The sequence below is a fragment of the Gossypium raimondii genome, chromosome 7, assembly GCF_025698545.1.
Source record: "Gossypium raimondii isolate GPD5lz chromosome 7, ASM2569854v1, whole genome shotgun sequence".
Taxonomy (NCBI): domain Eukaryota; kingdom Viridiplantae; phylum Streptophyta; class Magnoliopsida; order Malvales; family Malvaceae; genus Gossypium; species Gossypium raimondii.
In genome coordinates, this window is record NC_068571.1 from 11,977,650 (window position 1) to 11,993,688 (window position 16,039).

A 16,039-nucleotide genomic window follows, 5' to 3' on the forward strand; every position below is an offset into this window, starting at 1 on the left:
ATGATTCCGGCGCCGGACCACCGTGGCGGCCGCCGGTCACGGTGGCAAAAAAATCGAAAAGGGCCATTTTTTTGGCTTTTTGACTTTCCCGACTCAAAAATGCCATCTTTCATCGGAGATGGCGGCCTCAACTCCCTCCACGACAGCACAAAATCAAAAAAAGTAAGATCTCCCCCCCTTTTTACTATTTTTGTTTGTTCTTTTTTAAAATAAAAATAAATAAATGAAACGAAATGAAAAATAAAAAGACCACTTTTAAAATTTTTTTTTCTAGTTTTGATTGCTTTGTATTGATTTCGTTGTAAAAAATTACAACTTGTGTGTGGTGGCTTTTTATAGCTGAAAAAAGAAAAGAAAAAAAAATTCAATTTTGCTACTGTTTTTCTCCTTTTTTGCCTCTGTCTGTCTTTCTTTGTCTTACTCGCAGGTACGGAAGCCAACTGTGGAGCTACGGAGGTTGACGTGGAGGGGGCAGTGGCGTTGGGCATGTTGATGTGTGGCGCTGAAGGCTAGGGTTTCTGTCTCTTTTTTTTTTTTTTGAAAATGTTTAGTTTTGGGGCCATATTGGGCCACTAGGATTTTTTTTTTTATTTTGGGTCAAAGGCCTGGTAAATTGAGCTGTTTGTAAATGGACATTTGGACTTTAGATTATTTAATTATTTTTATTTTAGTTTTAGGTTTAGTTTTGTGATTGTGATTTGGGCCTAGGCCAAAATTGGCCTATTACAATGATTATTTAGATTGAATAATGATATGTAAAATGAGACTCTAGTTCCCTGAGGTTGTGTCGATATTATGTACATAAATGACGTAATTGGATAGCTCAAAGGTGTCTTATTAATGAATTAATATGGAAACTTAATTTTTAATGTTGTTTATGGAAAATGTGGTTAATTGGTATAATGATTTCGTATAGTGTTTCTTAATTAAATTTCATTACTTATTTATTGAATTCAAATTATGTTAGCATCATTTGAGTATTCATAATATATTTACATTTTACAATTTTATAATATTTAATAGTTTGTATAATTTCTTAGTTTTAAATTTTTTCACTATTTTATAATTTTAACAATTTTGTATTTTTAAACTATTTTCAGCTACTACGTCATCTGCCCATTTGACAAAAAGCTAATTGAGGTTTGTAAACATTTTTTACTTTAGTTGAGAGGATTTGCAAATTTTTCGTGTTTGTATCTCTAAACTACCAAATACCAAGAACAAAAGTGTCATTAACATATCTAATAATGTGTTTAACTACCCTTAAAGTGATATTCTTTAGGAGTCTAATACCTGGAATATACACCTATATTATAGTACAAATTAGGTCAGCTAGTAGTAGGGGTGTTCAAACGGTCAGGCCGATTAATACTTGAACTGAACTACCATTAATCAAATTAATCAAAATTTTAAAACCCTAAACCATAACCGAATCAAATTTTTCTAAATCTATTAACCGATTGAAATAATTAATTCGAACAGTTAACTGAATTAACCGAAACTTTTACATGTTTTTTCTTTCATTCAAATAAGTTTAAGACATAAAAAAAAATCCATTGCAATGTTCTTTTCCTTTGTTTTTAATTAAAAAAGAAAAAACACACACAATAACAACACTAAATTAAAACCATAATAACAAACACTACATTAAAAATATAGTTAATGTCCACCCTACATGCTTAAACAAACAAAAAAAAGTCTTCAAGGTAGCACATGATAGCTTTTAAAGTTGGCAACAAAAGAAAAGAAGTGTCCAAGGCAGCACATAGTAGTCTTGAAAGTTGACAACAAAATAAAAGGTCTCCAAAGCAACACAAAATTAATTTCCTATGTAGCACATAATAGTTAACAATAGAAAAAAAAAAGGCTAAAAATATATCAATCTTTAATATTCTTCATTTTCATCCATTGCATCTTCTTAATAGATTTCTATTTGCATTATCCCTAAAAAAGTATATAAAATGAGCATAAAACAAAAATATATACATTTTATAAAATCAAATAATATAAATTAACAATTTGATTTTAAGTTGTAAGTTTCTAATAATAAGATCGCATACCCTCCAACTCATATATGCTTATGAGCTCATGAATTTAGGGTAGGTTCCAAGCGTTAGGATCTAGTGCTCTTGGAGTAGTATATTCGTCAAATTTATTATTGCAATTTTTAAACAGATTGATTTAAATAAAATTTTATTATACATTAAATCATTTGTATATGTCCTCAATGAGTTTTGCATGCAACGCAAAATGAATGCAAATATTGGCTCATTTTCCATCTAACGTTTAACTAATATTAAGTTGCATTATGTGGTCGGATCATAATGTAAGAAGACAACTTATATTAGTAGATAATCTAAATAATTCGTAGTTTAATCGAAACTGAGCAAATTGATTGAAAGACTATTATAAAGTCAATCAAGTCCAATTGGGCAGATGTCTTGATGCTTGGAGCAAATGGCTCCCAAAAGATAGAGACATAGATGCCATTTTCTAGATTGACAATACATCAAACATGACCCAAGTTGAATTTATCCTAGATCCATTTATGGATTTATTCATTTGTGATGTTCATAGTGTGATATACCTTAATTCTGAGTGGATGATGAACTATGTATGCGCAACTCATATAGTTTGATGTAAATGAAAGCTTGAGTTCAGAAAGATAAGGAATTGAAAGCTAGTACATTGGGTATACGAATTCTGCATGATGTAGCATTGGATCTGGTGCCCTAAATGTATTATTTTCGTCTATCCACACTTGTAATTTTTTCAAAAAGATTGGTTAAGAAAATTATTCATGAATTACATTAATACTTTTTATATATTGTCCTCACGTGGTTTTTGCATGTAAAGCAAAATAGAAGCAAATATTAGCTTACTGATTGTTTAATTTAACTAATACTAAGTGGTATTATGTGGTCAAATCGTAATACATAAAAACAACTTATATTAGTAGACGAACCTAAACATGTCCTTAGTCTAATAAAAAAAATGAGCAAATCGATTGAAAGAATAATATGGCGTCTATCAAATCCAATTGGGGAGATGCTTTGTCTTGGGCATTAGATCAGATGACTCCTAGAATATAGAGACATAGATGTGGCTGACTGGACTGACAGTACATCGCATTGGACCCAAGAAGAATAGATCCTGAATCCTTTTATAGATTTATTCACGTGTGACGTTCATAGTATGACATACCCTAATGCTGAGTGGATGATGGACTATAGATGCGTGACTCGTATACTTTGATATAAGCAAAAGCCTGAGTTCAAATGGATAAGGAACCGAAAGCTAGTGCGTTTGGTATTGATGAGTCATCATCATATGATTACTTTGGACTATATCTTACTTACATTTTCTTGGTTTCCTAAGCATTTTTATATGTTTTAAATTCATTTTAGTGATTTGACTTTTTTTGTTTGTATTGTAAATATTGTGTATTTTTAGTGTTTTTCATGCATTTAGTTTTAATAAAATATTTCCATGTGGAATTTGAAGGTGAAACATGTCAATACATCGAATCATGAGATTAAATACACTAAGCCTAAAGCTGATCCAAGATGATGAGTAAAATTTCAAATCTCAAAGATTAAAATTTTTTAATTCGGACACATTTAAAACGTTCAGTCGAAACACTTCTTAGTGTTTCGATCATGTCTCGAGCTTCAGGACTCCATTTTGGGTGTACCTTATATCTTCAGAAAGTGGATTTGAAGATCTATTCAAATATTCAAACACCAACACCAAAATGCATCAGGAAAGAAAAATCCAAAAGTAAAGATAAAGTTACAAATTTTACATTAATGGACAGTTTTGACGCATTTTCGTGTTTGACTCATATCTCCTAACTCAATTGTAGTTTGGAGTTAAAATTTTTACAACATATAGACAAGATGCAGACCATCAATCAATTCTCTTGAAATTTTCCCATTGAGAGCTGTTAAATTAGACAAAAGGATTCATCTTTTAACATGTAAAAATTACCTCAAAAGATGACAAAGAAGTAGGCCTAGAAATTTATTATTAGCAAGTCCTTGGTATTGTCATTTTCCTCTTCACAAATCCTTTGGTTGCAGCTTAGGAGGCATCTTGAAGTTGAGTTCAAGATCATTTGCTTGTTAAGTTCTTGTTTGTTTCATTATTCGTGTAAAAATTCAAGTTTCTTATTTCTAATATGTCTATTTCATCTAAGTTTGAGTTGTTTACTTTTGCTCTATTATTTTAAGCTTTCAATGCTAAGGTGAAAGGGTGAAACTCTTGGGAAATATTAAGGTAAATTCCATACTCATCATTTGAGCTAAAATTAATTATCAATCACTTGTTATAATCATACTTGTAAAGTAAATTATTTTATTTGTTATAGACAATATATGACACAATGAGTGCTTGGATAAATTACCCTTGATTTGTTGCAGACATAAAAATTGGCATAATAAATATTTGAAATCTTTTTATAAGTCTTGAAGTTATTAGGTGATTATAATACCATATGGTTGCACTACACCAAAACAAGCTTTTAGTGGCACTTTTAGCGGCGTTTGGACAAAAAACGCCGCTAAAAATCGAGCATTAGCGGCACTTTACGAAAATCGCTGCTAAAGATCGAGCATTAGCGGCGTTTTTAGAAAAACGCCGTTAAAAATGAGCATTAGCGGCATTTTTAGGAAAAACTTTGCAAAAACCAAAGCCCAACGGCGTCATTTTCCTACCTTTCGGGGCTTTAGTGGCGTTTTTGGAAAAGCGCCGCTAATGCTGGGGTCTTTAGCGGCGTTTTGAAAAAGCGCCGCTGTTGCTGGGGGATTTAGCGGCTTTTTTTGGATAAGCGCCGCTAATGTTGGTGTCTTTAGCGGCGTTTTTGAAAAAGCGCCGCTAAAAATATTTTATCTTAATTAGTTTATTTATATTAATTAAATAAAATTTAATTTATTTCTAATTGAATATTTAAAATCTTCAGAAAAAAATAATAACATGTAGAAATAATTTGAAATAAAATAAATGGAAAAATTAAAATACCATTATTTAAAATAATTTTAAAGTTTTTGGGTACATGATTACTGATTGTTTTTTAATTAATATATTAAAAAATTTCTTATATAATCGTAAAAGAGATAATATTATTTTTAAAATATTGAATTAATTATCACTATAATTTAGGATTTTTGGTTTAGGGTATATGATTTATTTAAATTTTAAGGTCGGTTTAGGAGTTACTATTTTGAGGTTTAGGGAGTATGGATTTAGGGATTATGGATTATGGATTACGGTTTAAGGGTTGGGATTTAAGGTTTAGGGGTTATGGGTTAGGGTTTAGGGGTTAGACATTAGGGGTTAAGAGTTATGGATTTAGGGTTTAGGAATTCAGGGGTCAGGTTAGGGTTTTAGGTTTAGATTAATTATTTTTTTAATTTATATTTTAAATATGTTCTTATATAATTGTAAAAGAGATAATAATAAATTTGTTTAGGGTTTTTAGTTTAGGTTATATGATTAATTTAAGATTTAACACCAGTTTAGGAGTTCATATTTTAAGGTTTAGGGAGTATGGATATAGGGATTATGGATTAGGGATTATGGATTAGGGATTATGGTTTAAGGGTTGGGGTTTAAGGTTTAGGGGTTAAAGGTTTAGGGATTAGACATTAGGGGTTAAGAGTTAGGGATTTAAAGTTTAGGGATTTAGGGGCCGGGTTAGGGTTTTGGGTTTAGATTAATTATTTTTTAAATTTATATTTTAAATATGTTCTTATACAATTGTAAAACAGAGAATAATAAATTAAATATATTGAAATTATCAGTATAGTTTAAATTATTTAAGAGATATATAATAGATAGACTTTATATATATTGAATAGTTAATTTAGGGTTTAAGATTAAGGTTTACTTGAGATTGGTTAAATGATTAAATTTTATACAATTAAATAATGCTTTTATATTTAAAAAATTTAATCTAAACCATTTGATATATTTAAATATTAGTTTAAATAGAATTAATAAATAAGTTAAAAAATAATAGATTCATATGGATATTTAGGTATAATTATTTATTTTGGAGAGGACCAAATTATAAGAAATAAAATTAAAATACAAAAATAGTTAAATGATAAAATTTTATACAATTAATTAATACTTTTATATTTAAAAAATTTAATCTAAACCATTTGATATATTTAAATATTAGTTTAAATAGAATTAATAAATAAGTTAAAAAAAGTAATAGATTCATATGGATATTTAGGTATAATTATTTATTTTGGAGAGGACCAAATTATAAGAAATAAAATTAAAATACAAAAATAAAATGATTTTTGTTCAAAATAAAATGATTTTTACCACAAAAAATAAGCAATAGCGGCGTTTTCGCAAAAATGATTTAACTTTATAAAATCGCGCCATTTTACCCCAATTTCCCCCCTAAAATCCCTAATCTTCAAACTTTTCTTCACTCCCGTTTTCTTCAGACTTTTCATATCCCGCTTCATTCTCATTATCTCTCTCTCTCTCGGTCTCATTTCAATTTTTCCCCTTATTCTTTTTCGTGAGAGGGAGAACCCAAAGATTTTGTCTGCCGTTTTTTCTTTGGGATATTGAAATCCTCTAAATCACATGAAAAAAGAAATTGGGGCAATATATTGGATCCATACCATTAACATATAAAGAGATGGAGAATGGAGGAGTAGAGAACGTCCACGCCACAATGACAGCAACAATGGGCAAAGGGCGTCGATACTTATTGGGTGAGAGAAACGACGGGGGACGCTACTCCGCTCCCTATTCCTAAGAAGCTTACTGCTCAAGACATCCTTTCAACTCAATCTCAGTCTACATCTCTTGGTTCTGTTTGGAATAAGGTATTGCCTTATTTATTTATTTTTTAAATTTGCATTTTCTATGCTCATGTTTGTGATCTGATCTAGGGTTTTATTAATGGGTATTTCAGATTTTCGTACATTTCAATGATTTCGTTTAATGTTTTTTTGGTCCTTGTTCACCATAGGCTGGAACTTGGGCTTCATTGGATTTATCTTGTGGCAAGGTTGAAATTTCTGATGTAACCAAGTGTGTTGGCGAGTGAGTTATTTTTCTTACTTCTATTTGTGTTTTTGTCTTATAATGTTATTTGACTCCATTGATGTAAGCTTAACTAAACAATAGCTATGGTTGTATACATAGATATTAACCTTATTTTATGGTGGATTTTTCTTGTTTGAGCAGGCTTTTTTGGTGATTGTACGAAACAAGAAGCGTGTTGGCTATACATATGAGTTGACATTAAAAATCAAGGGTAAGTGGGTCTAAATATGGTATTATGCTTTTGCTTTCTAAGCTTATTTATCACTTTATTGATCAAATTGGGATCTAAATGGAAATCAGGGGAGTGGCATCTACGGGAGGAGAAGAAGACGGTTAAGGGCCATATTGATATCCCAGAATTTTCATTTGGTGAGCTCGATGATTTGCAGATATGCTTGAATTGAGAGATAACTATTTGGTTTAGAAGAGATAGAGGATAAACTTGTTGAATAAATCTTGGTATACCTAAATGCAAACATGTTATGATGCATGGGCCTATGTTATAAATTCTATGACATATTATGATGGATAGGCCTTTGGTATAAATTCAATGATTGCCAGTGCTAGGATAGTGTTTACTGTAGAATATGTCTCTTACATGAAATTGCCAAGTGGCAAATATATGTCATAAACTAATGAACCAAAGAATTGGTGTTGCTGTGGTTGTTTTATTGTAGAAAAGGAGGTTGGAACAAAATATTGAGAAGCATAATGGTGGGAATTAATGAGAGAAATTGAAACAATAAACCAGTAGAGTATACTATTGAATTTGAAAAAAAATTGACAAAATATTAATTCTAACTGATAGAATTTACTGTTTTAGGTACACTTAAAATATTAATTCTAAGTGATGGAAAATGCTTGTCAAGCATTGGACAATGGAGACAACAGTGGGAACCTTAACATGACCATTTTTCGGCAGGTAAGCAAATAGATATTAGCTGAAAGATTATCTATTTCTTTTTCCACTTTATAATTATTACGATATTAGTTTGACTAAAAGCATTTTCATAAGCTCTATGTACTATCTAATTTATTATGTTCTATGCTTATAGTTTTTTTAATATTAATACAAAAATGTAGAAACAATTTTGCAGGTACGTGTTATTAATTTATTATTTGTGTTATTAATTTATTATTTTAAATTCTAAAACTAAATTCATTGTGTTTTTTTCTTTTATTAATTTATTATTTTAAATTCTAAAACTAAATCACTTAGCAACTGCAAGATAATGATTTTTTCCTTTTTCCTTTTAGTTTAATTGATTTTATTATATTTATCTTTTGTCCTCGTGGACAGCTTTTGGTACTATATTCTTAGATGAGATCTTCATCATTTTTCCAAGTTCCAATTTCTTTTTTACTTATATTTGCGTTGATTCTTCTTTTTCCCTTCTCTCTCTCTCTCTCACACATAAGTTGTTGGGTTAACTAAGCTCTCTGTTTATCAGATAAAGCATGTTTACATTTGTGAAGCAACATTGTCAAAGTGGTTGATTGAATTTGAGAATACTAACATTGTCAAAGGAGTATCTAAATAATTTTATGAAAAATTTGATGCCAATTTTTTATCATTACAACAAGTGTTATGTTGAATTTGTTGTATTATGCATGTAGTTAACTTTTCCTCTGTTGCATTTATTTTCTAAATATTGATTTCATTTCTTGAAAATACCTTCATTATTTTAAACTTATGACCAGATGGAGGAGTTTACGGAAAGGAGAGGGAGCTTCGAACTAGTTTACTAACTAGAAAACAACCAAATACTGGGTCAAAAGAAACCAGCTTAGATGAAGTGCTATGTAGGCACAAGGAGAGAAAACCTTTTGCCTATGGACTTTGTAATGAATATTATGAAGAGGTGAGCACCAATGTACCTACTAGGATTTCCTATCTTCTTTTGCCCACTACAATTGTACCACTAGAAATTGTTCTATCATTGAAGCTACAGTTCATGCTGTTATTGGTTGCTGCAGTTCATGAAGGTTTCAGGAGGGCTCGATGGAGGATCAGATCCACCTGCATTCCAGCGTGCTGAGAAAGAGAGACTGGCAAAATTATCTATTGAGGAAAATGCTAAAGTATGTTCTGTAATCATACTTTATAAAGGTAATATTTAGATTACAAGTTTATAAGAATTTTTTATGTACGTATATTTGGCTAGTTCTACTGCCTAATTTGTTTATGCATATTTGGCATTGTGATTTTAATTCTAGTTGTTTAGTTGGAAAAAATTGTGAAACTTTTGTTGGTAATTTGATTAAGACACCTCCACATTCACCAACCATGGATGAGATTGAAAGAGCTCCTAATGAAAATGAGATTCGACAAGTGCGCACCATGCGTGATTACTTGCAACCTCCTCTAAACTCAACTCCCTCTTGCTTTTTTTTTACCTTTGAATGCAAATAACTTTTGGTTCAAACCTGGTATGATAACTTTACTTCCTAATTTTTATGGCTTAGAGTCTGAAAATCCTTACTTACATATTAAAGATTTTGATGAAGTATGCGCCACATTTAATGATCCACCTTGTGCTAATGAAATTGATAAACTCAAATTATTTCCTTTTTCTTTAAAAGATAAGGTGAAAATTTGGTGTTAGAGTTGTGTGACCCAAATTATAAGAGATTGCTTGCAACTCAAGTTAAACAAAATATATCTTCTTTCTAGATGATTTAGTATTTATGAGTATAATATATTTAGCATTTATTAACATAATATATTTGACTTTGATTAGAATTAGGTTTTTTTAACCTATAAATAGATGTAGTCGAAACTCCTCTTGTAAATCAGTCGAATTCGACATAGTGAATTTTCTTCTCCTCTACTCGTGGTTTTTTTCCGAAAGGGTTTCCAAGAAAAATCCGTGTGTTCTTTATTTTTATTTTTTTCTTTGCGATATATTGTCATTACCAACGTTCTATTTTTAACAAATTGGTATCCGAGTTTCTGGGTTGTTCATCTCGATCACAGTAATGGCATCTTTGAAGTATGAAATTCCGCTGTTGGATCGCAAAACCAGATTTGCGTTGTGGTAGATTAAGATGCAAACAGTTCTTGCGTAGATGGATCTGGAGGATGCCCTACTAAGGATGGATAAGATGACTTCGACATTAACAGATGCATTGAAGAAGCGTAAGGATTGGAAGACATTAACACAATTACATCTGCATTTATCTAACGAAATTTTACAGGATGAGATGAAGGAGAAGACCTCCGTTGCATTATGGAAGAGGCTGGAACAAATATGTATGTCGAAAACTCTAAGCAGCAAGTTGCATATGAAACAATGTCTTTATGCTCATCGTTTGGAGGAAGGTGCATCTGTGCACGAACACTTAACACTGTTTAAAGAAATTCTCTCAAGCTTGGAGGCCATGGAGGTTTAGTATGATAAGGAAGATCTAGGGTTGATTCTACTTTATTTGTTGTCCCCGTCTTATTCAACCTTTAGGGACACGATTTTATATAGCCGGGAGTCTCTCACAATTGATGAGGTTTATGATTTTTTGACCTCGTTTGATAAGATGAAGCATCTTGTGGTTAAACTCGAATCTAAGGGAGAGAGTCTCATTGTTCATGAGAGACAACAACAGAATGGTGATGATGATCGTGGAAGGACACAGAAACGAAATCCTTGCGGTAAATCTAAGGGTAAATCGAAGTTTTCAAATAGAGGTAAAACTTATAAATTCTAAAAGAAGAAAAGACACATTAAATTTGAGTGCTATAAGCTGCAAAACAAGATTAAAAGGGAGGCTGCGAATCAAAAGGGAAAACAACAAGAAAATTCCAGTAAAGCTGATGTTGTAGAAGACTACAATGATGGTGAACTTCTAGTCACTTCTGCCAATAATTCTAAAGTGAGCGAGGAGTGGATCCTTGATTCGGGGTGCACCTTCCACATGAGTTCCAATTGGGATTGGTTTACAACTTACGAAACAATGTCTGAAGGTGTTTTTTTGATGAGAAATAATTCTTCGTGTAAAATTGCAAGTTTTGGAATGATTAAAGTTAAGCTGTTTGATGGAGTTTTCAGAACACTTAGTGGCGTGCGACATGTTCTAAAATTGAAGAGAAATTTAATTTCATTGAGTACTCCTAATTCAAAAGGGTACAGATACACAGCTGAAAGTGGGGTTTTGAAGATTTCCAAAGGTTCCCTCATTATGATGAAATGGCAGAGAAAGACTGTCTAGTTATATGTTTTGTAGGGTTCTACTGTGACTGGTGATGCAGTTCTTGCTTCCTCTTCCTTGTCAGATGATGATATTACTAAAATTTGGCATATGCGCCTAGGGCATATGAGTGAGAATGACATGACAGAATTGAGCAAAAGAGGGCTTCTATATGGGCAAGAAATTTGCAAACTAAAGTTCTGTGAGCACTGCGTTTTTGGGAAGAAAAAGAGAGTTTGATTCACTAGAGGAATCCATAACACGAAGGGAACATTGGAGTATATTCATTCTGATCTGTGGGGCCATCTAGAGTGGCTTCGAGAGGTGGAGCTAATTATATGCTAACTTTTATTGATGATTTTTCCAGAAAAGTTTGGTTGTTCTTCCTGAAGCAGAAAAGCGATGTGTTTTTCGCATTTAAGTCTCAGAAAAATATGATTAAAAAACAGACGGGAAAACAAATAAAATACCTCCGTATAGAAAATGACTTAGAGTTTTGTTCTGATGATCTCCATCCATTTCCATTGAGAAAAAGACTCCACAATAGGTATGGTCTGGTAATCCTGCTGACTATTCTGATTTAAAGATCTTTGAGTGTCCTGCGTATGCTCATGTTGATAATGGAAAATTGGAACCGAGATCCATTAAATGTGTTTTTCTTGATTATAAAGCTGGTGTAAAAGGGTATAAGTTATGGTGTCCTGAAAATAGAAAAGTTATGATTAGCAGAGATGTTATTTTTGATGAAACTGCTATTCTACCTAACTTATCTCTTAAAGACTCTTCTAATAAAGAAAATCAAAAGCAGGTGGAGCATCAGATTAATCCAGAATCTACAACAGAGTCGACTCCTCAAGCCAGTACAAAAATTCAGAATATAGTTGCTTCTTTACCACAATACTCTATCGCCAAAAACAAACCTAGAAGAGAAATTAAACCTCCAAAGAAGTATGTCGAGGTTGATCTAGTTGCTTATGCTTTAAATGCGGCTAAAGATATAGATGCAAACCAAGAGCCATCTAATTATTTTGAGGCGGTTAGCTATGAAGACTCAGAAAAGTGGATGTTTGCTATGCAAGAGGAGATGAAATTACTCCACAAAAATAGAACATGGGATCTTGTAAAAATTCCTAAAGGTAAAAAGGCTGCTCGTTGTAAATGAATGTTTAAAAAGAAAGAAGAGACTCCAGGAGTTGAAGAACCTAGATATAAAGCAAGGCTTGTTGCAAAGGGTTACAGTCAAATTCTAGGAGTGGACTTCACAAATGTGTTCTCCCCAGTTGTGTAGCATAGTTCGATTAGAGCTTTGCTTCGTATTATGGCTATGCATGATTTGGAGCTTGAGCAGTTAGATGTAAAAACTGTATTTTTACATGGAGAACTTAAGGGGGATATTTACATGCAACAACCAGAGGGTTTTACAGTCTTAAGAAAAGATGACTATGTTTGCTTGCTGAAAAAGTCCCTTTACGGTTTGAAACAATCACTAAGACAATAGTACAAGAGGTTTGATTCCTTTATAATTTCTCATGATTTCAAAAGAAGTAGTTTTGACAGTTGTGTTTACTTTAAGAAAAATAGTGATGGTTCTTTTGTGTATCTACTCCTTTATGTTGATGACATGTTGATAGCAGCAAAAGATAAAAGAGAGATAAGAAATGTCAAAGCCTAACTAAGTAAAGAATTTGTGATGAAAGATTTGGGACTAGCAAAGAACATACTTGGTATGGAGATTCTCAGAGATATAAAAGCAAGTAAATTGTACCTAAGTCAGAAGGGGTACATTGAGAAAGTTCTTTGTAGGTTCAATATGCAGAGTGCTAAGCCTGTTAATACTCCTTTAGCGGCCCATTTCAGACTTTCATCGGCATTATCTCCACAATCAGATGATGAGATTGAGTACATGTCACATGTTCCATACTCTAGTGCAGTGGGATATCTCATGTATGCTATGGATTGTTCACGTCTAGATTTATCATATGCAGTCAGTGCAGTTAGCAGATACATGGCGAATCCTTGTAAAGAACATTGGAAAACAATTTAGTGGATTTTAGGATACTTACGAGGTACTACTGATGTTTGCTTACAGTTTGGAAGAACTAGAGATGGAGTCATTGGGTATGTTGATGCTGATTTTGCTGGAGACCTTGATAGAAGAAGATGTCTCACAGGTTATGTCTTTACAATCGGAGGTTGTGCAATTAGTTGAAAAGCCACTTTGCTAACTACAGTAACTTTGTCTACCACTGAAGTTGTGTGATTAGTTTTGCAATTAGTACATGGCAATTACTGAGGCTTGTAAGGAACCTATTTGGTTGAAGGGACTATGTAGTGAACTCAATGAGGACCTTCAAATCAGTACAGTATTTTGTGATAGTCAGAGTGCCATATTTCTTACAAAATATTAAATGTTTCATGAGAGAACAAAACACATTGATGTTTGGTATCATTTTGTTCGTGATATTATTGCTCATTGTGATATTGTTGTGAGCAAAATTAGTACTAATGAAAATCCTGCAGATATGATGACTAAGTCACTTCCTATAACCAAGTTTGAGCATTGCATAGACTTGGTTGGTGTTCATTGTTGAAGTTAAACCCTTAAGGGGTTCTATGGACGAGGTGAAAAACTTGTTCATTGAGAATTCATGTCAAGGTGGAGATTGTTAGAATTGTGTGACCCAAATTCTAAGAGATTGCTTGTAAGTCAAGTTAAACAAAATATATCTTCTTTCGAGAAGATTTAGTATTTATGAGTATAATATATTTAGCATTTATTAACATAATATATTTGACTTTGATTGGAATTAGGTTTTTTCAACTTATAAATAGATGTAGTCGAAACTCCTTTTGTAAATCATTCGAATTCGACATAGTGAATTTTGTTCTCCTCTGCCCGTGGGTTTTTCCCGAAAGGCTTTCCACGTAAAAATCTGTATGTTCTTTATTTTTATTTCTTTTTTTTTGCGATATATTGTAATTAACGAAGTTTTATTTTTAACATTTGGTTTAACAATTTTTAAAACCAAGATCAATTGGTACTTGGCAAGAAATGCAAATTGAATTTTTAAAGAAATTTTTTCCAACACAAAATACCAATGCTTTTAAAAGGAAAATTCAAAATTTCTTGCAAAATTCAAATGAACCATTTTTTCAATGTTGGGAATGTTTCAAAGATTTTTTAAGTTCTTGCCCACATCATGGTTTTGAAAATTGGCGGACTTTAAGTTTATTTAATGAATGTTTAACTCCCAAAACTAAACAATTTGTTGAGGCAATGTGTAATGGAGAGTTCCTTGATAAAGAATCTGAAAAGGCCTTTGACTACCTAGATTATTCGGTAGAAAACTCACAATCTTGGCACATAGTTAATTATTTTGAAGGTTCCATTAGATCAGATCGTGCTAATAGTAAAGGAAAATATCACCTTAGTCAATAAAGGTTCAAGCCATGGAGCCTAGGAAAGTACAAGAAATTAAACCAGGAAAAATTGAAGAAATTTGTGGTATTTGTAAAATCATGGGACATTCTACTGTGGAATGCCCAAACATTTCATTTTTCAAAGAATTATTGCATGATCAAGAAAATGCTATGGAAATATTCAAAAAAACCTTTCATTCTCCATACTCAAGCACTTACAACCCTCAATGGAGAAACCACCCTAACTTCAGCTGGCAGGATAATAATCATGCTAGTTTCCCCCAGCCTCCAAAACCTCTCCACACTCTGACCCAACCATAATGTTAAAGTTTAATGGAGAAATTGCAAGAATTCATGCAAACACAAACAAATGTCAACAATCAGAATTCACAAGATATCAATGAATGCAAAAACACACTTTCTATGTTGACAGTTTCATTGCGCATTCAAGAAAAAGGTAAGTTTCCTGCTCAACCTCAACCTAATCCTTCTACTCAATGTCATGTTTCTTGTCCTGAAGAAATCCAAAAAGAAGATGTGAATTCTATCACAACTCTTCGAAGTGGGAAGTCCATCGACAAGAGCATTCCTTCCAAAGCCCAAGAGCCCTCTCTTACTCCACAAAGTAGTGGTAAGGATGATGGTAAGCCTAAAAGTTCTAACAACCTAGACAAGGAAAAATGTGGGATTTCTGCTCCTTTCCCTTAAAGATTACAACCAATAAGGAATTTGAATCAAAATGCTGAAATTTTAGAAATTTTCAAACAAGTCAAGATTAATATTCCTTTATTGGATGCGATTAAACAAGTTCCGTCATATGCTAAGTTTTTGAAAGATATGTGCACAATTAAAAGTAAACATAATGTGCAAAAGAAAGCCTTTTTAATTGAACATGTGAGTTCAATCATTAAGCATATCACTCCATCTAAATATAAAGATCATTGTTGCCCTACAATTTCATGCATCATTGGGAACACTATAATAGAGCGTGCTTTGCTTAACCTTGGTGCTAGTGTTAATATTTTTCCTTTATTTGTTTATTAGCAATTAGGTTTAGGTGAACTTAAGCAAACATCTGTCACACTTCAGTTAGTTGATCGATTTGTCAAAATTCCTCTAGGGATAGTAGAAGATTTTATTGTTTTGGACACACATCCTGTCTCAGATTCTACTGTACAAATCCTTGTTATTTTAGGTCATCCATTCCTTGCAACTTTTAATGCTTTGATTAATTACATGAATGGTGTTCTAAACTTGTCTTTTGGAAAGATGGCATTAGAATTAAATGTGTTTAATTTTTGTAAGCAACCTACTGAAGATTCTGATGTACATGAAGTGGACTTCATTGAACAACTTGTCC

The 16,039-nt window shown here is 32.1% G+C and overlaps 1 non-coding gene and 1 pseudogene across 1 annotated transcript; one reads left to right on the forward strand and one right to left on the reverse strand.

The window, feature by feature from the left end:
* LOC105763962 (uncharacterized) lies at positions 1-7,481 on the forward strand (annotated as a pseudogene).
* Positions 7,482-14,357: 6,876 nt separating this feature from the next.
* Positions 14,358-14,466, reverse strand: LOC128042703 (small nucleolar RNA R71). Its single transcript, XR_008198216.1, has one exon. It is a non-coding gene; the product is annotated as a small nucleolar RNA R71 (small nucleolar RNA).
* Positions 14,467-16,039: the final 1,573 nt, after the last annotated feature.